General features: G+C 33.6%; 1 protein-coding gene across 1 annotated transcript in view; it reads right to left on the bottom strand.

Moving 5' to 3' along the window:
- Positions 1-4,307, bottom strand: part of sh3bp4a (SH3-domain binding protein 4a) — a 40,838-nt gene extending 36,531 nt beyond the window's left edge. Inside the window, exon 1 of the mRNA XM_028436439.1 lies at positions 4,175-4,307. The gene's annotated coding sequence lies outside the window, so the exon portion shown is untranslated. The remainder of the gene's footprint in view (positions 1-4,174) is intronic.
- Positions 4,308-12,708: the final 8,401 nt, after the last annotated feature.

The following is a 12,708-nucleotide window of genomic DNA, read 5'->3' as shown; positions in this document are numbered from 1 at the left end:
GGTTTAGCCACAGCAAACATTGTCACACAAGTCTTATATTGCATCTCCGTTACTACTGATACTGTCATTGGTTCAGGTGTGTTTACTGTTTGTTTCTGTGTCTTTACTTAATCTGAAGGATGACTGACTGTTTTCCCTGAGGCCAGGCCTCCTACCCTCACCTGTCTCAATCCTTCATTCTCACCATTTAGGCGTGTTCCATGTGTGCCTGGCTGTCAGTCTGTTAGAGCATCACTCAGGTGTCAACACATAGTCAATACCATAGACTAGACTTTACACTGATCTGATCAGTGTCTTGCCCAAGGACACTTCGACACAGAGTCAGGTACTGGGATCGAACCCCCAACCTCTCGATCAGAAGACAACCCTCTACCACCTGAGCCACGGTCGCCCTTTTCTGTGCCTTTTCTGAGTCGAATAGTTCATCAAAACACATTAAAGAACATTCTCTGCATTAATTTTTAATCATGAATCATGATAACATGGTGACTAATCTAGTCTAGGGCTGCTCAATTAATCAAAATTCGATTACGATTTTCATAATTACACATTACACCCAACGATTACATATGTTTTGTTCACTAAATAAAACAAACCCACTATTTCGGACATCTACAAATAATAAAGCTTGGCACACACGTTATTAGTACTAGCTTTGACTTGTTTAATTTATGCACATGCAAGCTCCTCCCCTCCACCCCGCCCCTTTATAAGCCAAAGCTAGCCTGCAGGGCAACACGAGGAAAGTTGTTGCTAGTGGTCTTGAAACATGACAGGAGAAACGCAGCAAAAACACTTGGTAAACAAGTAGCAAATTCTCTTCTGTAGGAACACTTTGGGTTTGATGATGAAGACCTAGAGCAAAGACACATCACGTGCAAGAAGTGTTTTATTTTGTGCAAAAGTGAACATACTTAATTTTAGTGTTTGAATGATTTTATTTATGTTTAAAGAATATATTTTATGATGTTTCGTGATTTCAATTATGACTAAAATAATCGAGCAGCCCTACTCTAGTCTATACGTTGTAAATGCATGACATTGTCCCAAAACATGTATGTGAGGCATTTCCGTATCATGTTTGGGCCCAATTTGAAATAAAGAGAGAGAGAAGAAAAAGAAACAGGTCAGATTGATTTTTCCATTTCAGAACATGAATTCTGTTTTTTTTTTCCGTTCCTTTTCTACATTTACAGAAAATCGGAGGCCCTAATAAATCTGACTAATCCCCCAGAGCATCCCTCCAACATGGACTGTCGCGCTGCAACAACCCTTTAAAAATTACCTGGTTTCCCTCTCTCCTGAATAAATTGTCACTTGTAGTTGTGTGTGGTTTTATTGTGGAGTGGGAGGTTTTTCTCTTAACAGAGACAGAGTCTATTGTAGGTGCAATTTATACTACCAGAGACTAAGAGTCCTTTTTATTTTTAGTGTTTATTTGTTATTGGTTTGTTTTACTAATTAAGGATATTTCAAAAGTTCTTGACATTCCAATTACAAAGGTAGCATATACTCATCATTTGAAAGGAAGTAATTGCACTACTATGACATTCTCATTACATTAGTGGTTAATTTGGTTACTTTATTGGCAATAACATGTGGGACAACATTTTGTTATGGTCACAGGTCTATTACCACTAAAAACAATGTGAGTCTGTTCCTTTCTCGCAGTCGGACACAAAATACCTGACAATAATAATTCAGGTATCATTTGTTGTAACTGACTGTGCCATCACAGTGTAAATAAACAGTGATATTTTTAAACATGTGTATTCACCAGTTTGTATATATCAAGTGTTCATGCATGTTATATTGTATGCTAAACTCTTAATTAGGGATGTCCCGATACAACTTTTTCATTTCCGATATGATAACGATAATGCAACCTTGCGTATCGGCCGATATTGATATTGATCCGATAATAGCATGAATCATACATACTTTTATTACCTTTTTTTTTCCTTTTCTTTAATAAAAATATATATATAATTACTTATTTTGTAGTGTGGAAAGTTCTACAGTTGAATAAAATAAATAAAAAATGTAAGTGCAAAAAAATATATATGTATATCAGAAATTTGAATCCGACATCCGATATTCGTTTTCGGGCTGATATCGGACCAATATCCGATATCGATATAGCATCAGGACACCCCTACTCTTAATATATAGATGTTTATTGGAATAAAACAGATGCATATCACTATATTAAACAAGTGATTTGTTTTGTGCAAAATATTCTCCAAATAATGGTGTCAAAACATCTCAAATGTAGAATTTCTATGCTAAACAATCATCTTCAGACTCATATAACCAGTATATAATATTGAAACTAAGTAATTAACTATATACAAGTGTGCATTCCATGCATATATCTGTGAATATATGATCATAAATATTAAAACAATAATCACTAAATCTGACTCTAGTTTTTGGTGAAGAAAATGTATATTCTGCTGCTGCTGTGATACATTTGACACTTGCTTGTATATATGTGTGCTTTCCAATTATATTCATATATTCATAAAAAGGGCTTACAGAGGGACGTAATTTAATTCTATACATATTCACATGAGCATGAATCCTTGAATGGTGACCACTATTCTATTTTATTTATAAATGTTTCCATCTGTTACACTGCATGTGTTTTAAAGTTACACCTTTTCACATTAGCTCTCCAACATTACATATTTATATATTTATTTAGTTCATTTTTAACATATAGGTGGGGGTGAATCAAACATGCTGCCTGATCACAGACAAGTTTGATGTAAAAGCCTCACAATGCTTTGATTTTGCTTTTTTAGTGTTGAAACTGGTGTAGAAAAATAACTATAATTGCGTCATTGATCATTAATTGCAGTAATTATTATAATTAAAAATATATGCTGCTTTGCTAATTGTCATTCAATTGTAATTGAGTTAGGGTAATTGACTTTTTAATTGCAATTACCATGAAAATCCTATAAAGATTTGTCAATTATAATTTAACGCAAACCTGCGGAACCATGTTACAGTTCTATGTACAGTCCTAGACATTAGTAGTTAACAATTATTAAAAAATATATATTATTAATAAGCTTTCACACATTTTACCATTTAAAAAAAAAATTAAATCAAGGGGTATACTGTCACAAAAAATATTAAAACCTATATTTTCATTGATTAGGTAGCCTGATAAGGAAACCAATAAATAGGAAAGAAATTAGATGATACATATTTGTTTTTAGTGTATTTTACAGCTGATTTAGGACCTTTTTTTTTTTTTTTTTTACTTTTATGTGGTTATTTATTTCAGGCTCAGTAATTCGGATTAATTGTAAATGAACTTTAGTCATTCAGAACATGATTGTAATTCACTTTCTGAGGATAAAAATAACTGTAATTTAAATGTAGTCGGGGGAAAATGCTGGTCACTGTAGTCGTAATCGAATTGTAATTGAACATAGGTAATTGAAAACGTAATTGTAAATGAAAAATGTAATTGAGCTCAACCCTGGTGTGTTATTTATCTTTACTTTCAATAGGTTGCATTTTTTTTTAACCACCAACAATCACTTTCCTTCACATTCTTGCTGGGAGATAAAGTGGGTGATGGTGAAGATCAATGACGTCAAACACTTAAAATCAGTGTCGTGTTTAATTTGGTGCCATGGCAACTGTTGTCCATTAACAAACTGTGAGACCACCAAGGTTTGAAACACCGTCAGCAGCAGCAGCAGCAGCAGCTTTTTATACGACTTCAAACACTGTTGCAGTGGCGTTGTTTTCCTCCCGGGTTGTATTACTGTAACAACTATGTAAATATTATCCATGTGTCGGCAGAAAAGAGACTTTAGTGAGCGGAGCAGAGCAGTGGAAAGCACCGTCACTGTAGTTTGTACAGCATGGTTCAGTTACACCCACAGAGAAGCTCCTCCAGCAGCCGACATTAAAAACACTTGGTGACACTACACATGCTGCTGGCTCTTACAACGGACTGGCTAAGGATTATTCGTCGTTTTTTTATATATATATATACATATATATACCAAAAGCTTCTGAAAACGAAGCACTTATTCCAACCAATTCCAGTGAAAAGTTGCAGCTTGTGAAAGTGTCGCTCCTATAGTAGGTGGACTGGGGTAAATATAAAGTAAAACACAATAAAACAATGAAAGTAACAGCTGCTTACCTGCTGTATAATAACATGTGTTTGATTCCATGGAGGACAAGGGTAAAAAAAAAAAAAAGCAGCGGAGCAGCAGCCGCTCCGTCGAGCTCACCAGCGGGACTCGGAGCAGAATGAGCGGCGTGTGGATCCGCCGATGCACCGAGAGGCTCCTGGAGGAAAGCAGCCGAGCTCCGGCTGATGTCAGCCGGACAGGGAGGGGCCTCTCCGGGACACATCTCCGTTAGGACGTGATGTCACCACACTGGTTCAAACGATGCTTTTACCATCGCCAGACCCCAACATCAGTTAAAAAAAAAAAAAAAAAAAAAAAAAAAATAGAAAAAAACCTGGACATTTGATGTTAAAAGCTATCAGAATTAAAAAAAAATAATAATAATAATTTACCACAAATAATAAATAAAATTGAAAATATGTATTATCTAAATATTTTACCTTAATTTCAATAGAGGAACACAATGTAAAAACAAATTATGTAATTTTATTTAATTTTATTTAATTTTATTTAATGTTTCATTTAACATAGGGAGGTCCCAATACAACTTTTTAATTTCCGATACGATGCCGATATTGCAGCCTTGCGTGTTGACCGATACCGTTATTGATACGATGCGATATCAACACGAATCATACATACTTTTATTACTTACATTGTGAAATAAAGAAAGCATGCATTAAGCGGAGGATTGGGGTTTCTGTGTATAGTAAACAATGAAATCTGAGTCAAGGATTACATTTCATATGACTTTTCAATAAAGTCCATATTTTACAACAGGACCCAGATAATGAACAGTTGATAACGTATTGTGGTACTGTAACATCGTTGGGCAATAATTAGGGATGTCACGACAATACAACTTTTTTACTTCCGATATGATACCGATATTGCAGCCTTGCGTGTTGACCTATACCAATATCGATACAATGCGATATCAACACGAATCATACATACTTTTATTACTTATTTTGTATTGTGGAATGTTAGAAAAGACTTGATCAAGTGATGTTACTCAAACAGAGAACAATAGTCAGCAACAGTAGAGATGAGAAAAACTGATCCATTTATTATTAACCAATTGGTTACATACATTTTAACCTTCAACATAATATCTACAGTAATCGACAATTGAATAAATATAATATAATATATATCAGAGATTTTAAATTCAGTCTGATAGGGACAACAGATGGAAATAAGCCTATGGCTATAATCTGACATATTTACATTTTTTTAATGTTCATTTTTCTACTTGAAAAAAAAAAAGAAGAAATAAAATAAATGAAAATAAAACCCAATATTTGTTTTCTGGCTGATATCGGACCGATATCCGATATCAATATCGGATATCGGTCCAATGCCACATGCGGCCCTCGGTCTAATTTTTTTGCGGCCCCCAAAACAAAATTGTAATTCATGAAGTTGAAAGTTATATGAAGCCCACACAACACACAAAACCCCAGAATCACAGAAAACAACAGCAAAATGCACAAAATGTCAACAAACGCACACAAAATAATAACAAAGACATACTAAACAAACACAAAATGACTACAAAAAAACAACGTAGAGAAAAAGGACTTCAAAGACACACAATATGCCAACAAAATTGCACAAAATGACAACAATTACACAAAAATATAACAAAAATACAACGACTCGATAAACACACAAAAAAGGAACAAAAATTTGCCGTATTGACAAGAAAATAGACAAAATGAGTTCAAAAACACAAAATGTCTAAAAGTTCAAAAACAACAAGTAAAACCACACAAAAGGACTACAAAGACAAAACTCTTTGGTCTTTCCTGTGTTAATGCTCATATTGGTCTTTATTCTAACATGAATGTTGATAATGTGGCCCTCGGATCAGACAATCACATTTTTGTGGCCCCCCGCTCCAATACAAGTTGTCAAAATCACAATCAGATTCAGAAGTACTTTATTTATCCCAGGGGTAAAATACTTTTGTTACAGAGGCTCAATAAATATTACAATAAAAGAATAAACATTAAATCAAGAAAGAAAGGGCAAGAAAATCATACATAATTAAGTAAAATACTGTAAATTAAGTAAGGATTAAATAATCTCTGGCATAGACAAACGGAACAAGGGGAACATATTTAGTTAATATTGCACAATCAAAATAATTCATGACAGGAAAAACCTTATTTTGAAGTTCTTGGTATTTTGTATTAAATGTGTAACACTGAAGTTGTTTGGAAATATGATTTTCAAAAGCTTTGAAAACTATAAGTAGCCTAGAAGAGTAAGATTTTTGAAATCAAACCCACGTGGGAATATATAGAGCCATATATTTGGCCCCTGTCTAAGTGTTTGACAGCCTTGACCTTTGTGACCTGGATCTATTTGTTGACCCACACGTGATCCATCCTGAGGAACATTACATTTAGCCCAAGTGTTGCAGCACCACATGCGACATCAAATACAAACTCCTACTATTGACCGATTCAAAAACTCATTAAAGCCATTGTTAGCTGATAGCTTTACCATTAGCGTCTAATGAGAAGTTAGCTTATAGTCTACTATATTGGGACTCGTATTACCTGCAGACTACCACTGACAGACAAGTCCTGCATGCAGGGAGAACATGCAAACTCATTCAAAAAGTCAGGACAGAACCAACAATCTCCTAACTCGTGGCAGTATTATTTTCAACCACTTGCCTTGAAAATGAAATTGAAAATGAAAAAAAAACATTTTGATTTGTTTTATTATTATTAGATAAAGTATATTATTATGATTCTTTTAAATTCATCCACCTTAATTCAATAGGAACAACTGTTAAAATGACAATAAATTAAACTTTTGCTGCGATCATTAGAAAGTGTCTGTGGATGCCAGAATATTGTAAACTCTTCTAATGTTTCTAAATGTTTTATTTGTTTAACAAATTTGAAAAAGAGATTAAATATTATCCATTGATGGATAGGGGTGCACCGAACTCATACAATGGATCCTTTAGTGCAAGGAATCTCTTTGAAATATGCATATTAGCATTATTGAAGTACTGGAATAAGAAGTTCTAATGAACTACTGCCGGGCCCACGAGCACGTATCACCTTTCCGAGAATTCAGTGAAACGACTCGGTTCCACCGAGTAAAACAAATGAATTTGTGCAACGTAAAATCGTAATTTACGTTGAATTGCCTTTGAAACAATATATCACACGACTATGTTTCGATAAATTTAGAAATTACCGGAAAAGGGGGTGGGCCCCCGTCCCCCCCTTTCAAAAAGGTCTCCGAGAGGCTCTTGACATCCGCTCATAGAATATCCATGTCAAATTACAGCCCGATTCAACGAGCATTAACGGAGGAGTAGTCATTTGAAGAATAGGGCACCCAGAGGCCCCCTGGCGCCCTCATGACACATATGGAGTAATGGGCCCCATTCATATATTGGTATGTGTCAATGATTCTGTACCACCAACTGACACAATATTTGACTCACAAATAAATGAGAAAATGACTTTAATGGAAAATGCCTAAAAAAAGCCCCTCGGGCCCCGAATCAAATTGTGCGAGGCATAGTCATCATCTACGTTGAATTATCTTTCAAACGATGTATCACACAACTATGTTCCCATAAATTTGGAAATTACTGGAAATGGGAGGTGGACCCCGGGCCGAACGTCTCATCATATTCATTAATAGAGTATTCATACCAAACTGCATTCAGATCTGACGAGAACGACGAAGGAGTAGTCATTTGAAAAACGGGGCCCCCCTGGCCCTGACATGTACGGGGTAATGGACCCCATTAATATACTGGTATGTGCCAATAATTCAGTACCACCACCAACCGTCCTAATATTTGACTTGCAAATAAATGAGAAATTTACTTTTGTTTTTTGTTTTTTTCTTTTGGGGCCCCAAATCAAAAATCGGTCTATGAGTGCCGATGCGTTCACATCCATAGATTATTAATTATTCAATCAAAGTAGACTGAATAAAACAATACATAATAAAGGTAAAGTAAAAGTACCATAAGGATAATAAAAGTCCTGTACACTCAATGTAGACAAAATAATCTGGTCCAAAAAAAAAGAAAAAGAAAAGAAAAACACCTCGTAAAATAATAATCTACAGTATTGAAAGTGGATTACGCTCAAACAGCACGTGTGATACACCAAGTTATGTTGGTCAAACTGTGTATTTTCATTGGAAAACTGAAGCAAAATGTTAAACAATGGACGACTGCAGTGTTATCGTATCAAATGAAACTTTGCTGACTGGAAAATATGCAAAGCTGGGATGTACGTTCTGTGAAGAAGGCAAAAGTACAAACACCGTGTTCCTGTGTGCAAAGACGTGTGTGTGCGTGTGTGTGTGTGTGTGTGTGTGGTTTGAGCTGCTAAAGCACGATAAAGCACGACTCAGCTCCCAGTCTGCAGGAGACCTCAGTTCCAGCTGTTCCTCTCAAAGAAAAGCTGGAAGTCGTTAAACAAAGGAAGGAAAGCTGACCTCTCAGCTCCAGTTGACATGAAACAAACACTTTGTCTGCATTTCCTTGGTTAAAGCCAGATTATATATATATATATGTATATATATTTAAATGAACAGGAAGTTGGCAAAGAGTGTCAAAATATCCTTTTCTATGTTTGCTCTTCCATATTTTATGTTAAACCAAAGAAACCACAAACATGGAACACATAGAACACTACAAATAAGTGCCATCAGAAATAAGGTGAATCCATTCTAGAGACGAGCAACCCTTATCACAGGGCGGGCCACAAAATGTAACTTTCTAATCCAAGGGTGGCATTATCAACATTTGTGTCAGCATTTTGAATAATGACTGATCTGATCATTGATATGCAGGAAAGAACAAAGGGTTTGTGTGTTTTTGGAGTCATTTTTTGTGTATGTGTTGTCATTTTGTAATGTTCTCTATTATTTTGGGGTAGTTCTAGTCATCTTGTGCAACTTTTGATCAATATTATGTATTTTTGTTGTCATTTTATAAATCCTTGGGTTATTTTCTGTATTTTTGTTGTCATTTTGTAAATTTCTCTGTTATTTATGTTTATTTTTAAAGATCTTATGCAGCTTTTTATAATTTTTTTTATTCATTTTGTAGTCTTTTCTGTTATTTTGGGGTAGTTCTAGTCATCTTGTCAGACTTTTGGTCAATTTTATGTATTTCTGTTGTCATTTTATACATTCTTGTGTTATTTTTTTTTTATTTTTGTTGTCATTTTGTAAATTTCTCTGTTATTTATGTTTATTTTTAAACATCTTGTGCAACTTTTTATTATTTTTGTATTCATTTTGTAGTCTTTTCTGTTATTTTGGGGTAGCTCTCGTCATCTTGTAAGGCTTTTGGTCAATTTTATGTATTTCTGTTGTCATTTCATAAATTTTTTATATTTTTGTTGTCATTTTGTAAATTTCTCTGTTATTTATGTTGATTTTTAATCATCTGGTGCAACTTTTTTATAATTTTTTTGTATTTTTTGTTGTCATTTTGTAATATTTTCTGTTATTTTGGGGTAGTTCTAGTCACCTTGTCAGACTTTTGGTCAATTTTATGTATTTCTGTTGTCATTTTATACATTCTTGGGTTATTTTTTTATAATTTTTGTTGTCATTTTGTAAATTTCTGTGTTATTTATGTTTATTTTTAAACATCTTGTGCAACTTTTTATTATTTTTGTATTCATTTTGTAGTCTTTTCTGTTATTTTGGGGTAGCTCTCGTCATCTTGTAAGGCTTTTGGTCAATTTTATGTATTTCTGTTGTCATTTCATAAATTTTTTATATTTTTGTTGTCATTTTGTAAATTTCTCTGTTATTTATGTTGATTTTTAATCATCTGGTGCAACTTTTTTATTATTTTTTTGTATTTTTTGTTGTCATTTTGTAATATTTTCTGTTATTTTGGGGTAGTTCTAGTCATCTTGTCAGACTTTTGGTCAATTTTATGTATTTCTGTTGTCATTTTATACATTCTTGGGTTATTTTTTTATAATTTTTGTTGTCATTTTGTAAATTTCTCTGTTATTTATGTTTATTTTTAAACATCTTGTGCAACTTTTTATTATTTTTGTATTCATTTTGTAGTCTTTTCTGTTATTTTGGGGTAGCTCTCGTCATCTTGTAAGGCTTTTGGTCAATTTTATGTATTTCTGTTGTCATTTCATAAATTTTTTATATTTTTGTTGTCATTTTGTAAATTTCTCTGTTATTTATGTTGATTTTTAATCATCTGGTGCAACTTTTTTATTATTTTTTTGTATTTTTTGTTGTCATTTTGTAATATTTTCTGTTATTTTGGGGTAGTTCTAGTCATCTTGTCAGACTTTTGGTCAATTTTATGTATTTCTGTTGTCATTTTATACATTCTTGGGTTATTTTTTTATAATTTTTGTTGTCATTTTGTAAATTTCTCTGTTATTTATGTTTATTTTTAAACATCTTGTGCAACTTTTTATTATTTTTGTATTCATTTTGTAGTCTTTTCTGTTATTTTGGGGTAGCTCTCGTCATCTTGTAAGGCTTTTGGTCAATTTTATGTATTTCTGTTGTCATTTCATAAATTTTTTATATTTTTGTTGTCATTTTGTAAATTTCTCTGTTATTTATGTTGATTTTTAATCATCTGGTGCAACTTTTTATTATTTTCTTTTGGATTTTTTGTTGTCATTTTGTAATATTTTCTGTTATTTGGGGGTATTTCTAGTCATCTTGTAAGACTTTTGGTCAATTTTATGCATTTCTGTTGTCATTTTATACATTCTTGGGTTATTATTTATGTTATTGTTGTCATTTTGTCAATTTCTCTGGAGTTTTTGTTTAATTTTAGTCATCTTGTGCAACTTTTTATTATTCCTTTGTATCTTTGGTTGTCATTTTATATACAAGCTTCTGATGTTTTTCTTGTCTTTTCGTGTATATCACGAAACCAACAGACTAAAAGAACATTTCTTCCTCCAAGCCATAACCACTCTGAACTCACACAAGCACTGACACATCATTTCCACAAAGTGTTCTCTCAGTTGCATATATCATATTCAGGTGCAATCTACCACAAGTATTCTTACATATCTCACATTTTAATACAATTTTATACCTAGTATCACTTATTTTTATTTTGTATATATACATCTCGGGGTCCTACAAATGTCTTGTTTTTATATTTTACAATTTGTTAATTTATATTTATAGTTTCTAATTGTACTAAATGGGATTGCACCCAATTTTATTCTACTTTTACTTGGTATAATGTCATTAATCAGATCTGCTAGTTGTTTATCCTAATTTAAATCTAAATTTTTATCGATACGCTTTTTAATCTCGGCAGTGTCACAGACAGGACTGTCATTTTTATTTATCTTTATTGGCTGATGGTTTTAATTTCACTTTGTTTTATTTGACATTTAATCGTTTTGCTCACATTTCACATTTTTTTATTTCTCACTTTATTTTCTCATTCATTGTCTTTTTAATGTCTTTACTATCTGTAAAGCACTCTGTCACCCTGTGTGTGAAAAGTGCTATATAAATAAAAAGTATTATTATAATAAACTGAAGGATTCTGATCCTGCATGATTTTTTTTTTTTTTTATTCGTTATTTCAGATGTTTTTTGGCTTTTTTGTAATAATTGTGTTTGTTTACTTTGAGGCCAGATACGATTAGACCAAGGGCCGCCTGTTTTAATATCTATCATCCATAGAGAAACAGTTAATATGCATTCATATATCAAAGGATGGTGACGTTAAAGCCTAAACTTGTGATCAGACTCAAAAATAGTTCTGAGCTGAGTTTCGATGGTCTCCCACCACTCTTTGAATGCTGAAATGTCTTTGTCCTGTGGTGAACTGGCACCCTGCCCGTGGTGTTCTCCACCTTCCAGTGCAGCGACACGTGTAGTGTAGACGGGACATTAATAGATCTTGCTCTAGAAGCAGATAAGTGTGATGAGCAGATATTGCAGCAGCAGCTTCTATGCTTGACTGTGCATGTGACCATTCAGAGAGTGAAGAGAAAACCTTAACTGCAGTGTGAACCCAAAGATGTTTTGCAGCCAATATAACCTCACAATAACAATGATGTAGGAGTCTGAGAGCACTCAAGTCATTTTCAGCAGAAGCCTTACAGATGCTACAAGACGAACTGTATAACCCTGGCACGTCATGGAGGTGATGTTTGGTTTAGTCCTTTTATCCACTGTAGCACAGATTAGAAACAGGTGAAATCCTGCAGGACACATGTGTGAATATTGTGGATGAATGTGATGATGATGTGATAATTAAGAAGAAATATTGAAGTAACCCTGAAGATGAAAGGTTGTACTTCTGCTGAGACGTCCCTGATTAAAGTCTATTTCATAGCCACTAGCGCTGCTGTAAAAAAGGGAAATGTGCTGAATGCCACATTAAATATTTAGCACTGATCCCTCTGCAATCATCCAGGCTGTTGTTCAAACACACAGAGGGAGCAGTCGAATGGATGACTCTTCTGTTTCATATACGGAAACAGATACGGAAACAGGAATAAGACAAGAATAAAGT

This window comes from Gouania willdenowi, chromosome 21 (assembly GCF_900634775.1).
Source record: "Gouania willdenowi chromosome 21, fGouWil2.1, whole genome shotgun sequence".
NCBI lineage: Eukaryota > Metazoa > Chordata > Actinopteri > Blenniiformes > Gobiesocidae > Gouania > Gouania willdenowi.
This window is presented reverse-complemented; position numbering and strand designations above follow the sequence as displayed.